Genomic DNA, 1,623 nt, shown 5'->3' with positions numbered 1-1,623 from the left:
AACATATTTGGTGGGCACCTTCTTGTCAAGTCTTTAAACCTCTCCCATGCTTCATATAGAGTCTCACCATCTTGCTGCCTAAATGTTTGTACCTCAGTTCTCAACCTGTTGATTCTTTGAAGAGGATAGAATCTCGCCAAGAATTTGTTCACCACATCCTCCCAGGTTGTTAAACTCTCCTTTGGGAAGGATTCCAGCCATTTTGATGCCTTGTCCTTGAGTGAGAAGGGGAATAGGAGCAGTCTATAGGTGTCAGGATGAACACCATTAGACTTCACAGTATCACATATCCTCAGGAAGGTGGTTAGATATTGATTGGGATCTTCTTGAACACTTCCTCCGAATGAACAGTTGTTCTGAACAAGGGTGATGAACTGTGGCTTTAGTTCAAAGTTGTTGGCATGTATGGTTAGCTTTTGGATGCTACTTCCACAGTTTCTTGGGTTTGGATTGATGTAAGATCCCAGAACTCTTCTCTCTTGCCCAGCATGATGCATTGGGCCTTCTCTGCCACGGTTGTGAGCCTCTTCTTCATGATTGTTTTCCATATTCTCATCCATGTCTGGTTCAAAATACTCCTCCTCTTCCTCATCACTAACGACTCTCTTTCCTCTTGCTTCCCTCCTCAATCTAAGGAAGGTCCTCTCAGGTTCAGAATCAAAGGAAGTTGAAACCCTGCTTCTTCTACCTGTCATACAACCCACAAGTCACAAGCAAGAAAGATAGATGCAGACAGTATTCTCTACAAAAATACTGTTAGTGTGAGTGATGCAATATATCAAATAGTTAGTGGGTCAATGAACTAAATAGCAAAAAAATGTAGATAACACCACAAACGGGTAAGGGGTAAAGGGAAGGAAATAACTAAGACTGAAAGTAAATTACTCAAATGAAATTAAATCAAACAAAAGAAGAAAAAACTGCTCAATCTAGTTATCCACCAATTTAATCATTGTTGATGCAAAATCAATCCCCGGCAACGGTGCCATAAACTTGATGCACGGAAACTTGTCTCTCAACAGATTTTCCTCGGCAGGTATATCGAATTGTCGTCAAGTAAAAACTCACAATAGAGTGAGGTCGAATCCCACAGGGATTGATTGGTCAAGCAACATTAATTGGAGAAATGTTCTAGTTGAGCTAAGCAGAATTTGATTTGAGAATTGCAGGAAATTAAATGGCGGGAAAGTAAATGGCAGAAAAGGTAAATGCTGGAAATAAAGAGCTGAATATAAATGACGGAAAGTAAATTGCAGAATCTTAAATGGGGAATGGGGAATTTAGCATGAAAGTAAATGGCAGAAAGTAAAGAGGATGGGTAAGATTAGAAATGGGGGATTCATTGGGCTTAGGAGATGTTGCATTCTCCGAATCAAGTTCATTTTCATCTCTTCCCCAATCAATGCATTAATTGATCTCCTTGGCAATCTTATGTGATTGAATTCCAATTCCTTGGTAATTCAATCTCTCAAATCTTGATCAATAGCCAATTCCTTGGTCCAATTGCTCATGAGAATAGATGAAGTATGGTCACTGATTATACCACATTTATTTCCAAATCAAAGTTTTGGTAGGATTATATGTCACTATATCCATCCAAACCCCAATTTGGTCCAACATGAG

The 1,623-nt window shown here is 39.4% G+C and overlaps 1 non-coding gene across 1 annotated transcript; it reads left to right on the top strand.

The window, feature by feature from the left end:
• Positions 1–107, top strand: LOC112739933 (small nucleolar RNA R71). Its single transcript, XR_003170867.1, has one exon. It is a non-coding gene; the product is annotated as a small nucleolar RNA R71 (small nucleolar RNA).
• The last annotated feature ends 1,516 nt before the right edge of the window (positions 108–1,623 follow it).

The sequence above is a fragment of the Arachis hypogaea genome, chromosome 13, assembly GCF_003086295.3.
Source record: "Arachis hypogaea cultivar Tifrunner chromosome 13, arahy.Tifrunner.gnm2.J5K5, whole genome shotgun sequence".
Lineage (NCBI taxonomy): Eukaryota > Viridiplantae > Streptophyta > Magnoliopsida > Fabales > Fabaceae > Arachis > Arachis hypogaea.
This window is presented reverse-complemented; position numbering and strand designations above follow the sequence as displayed.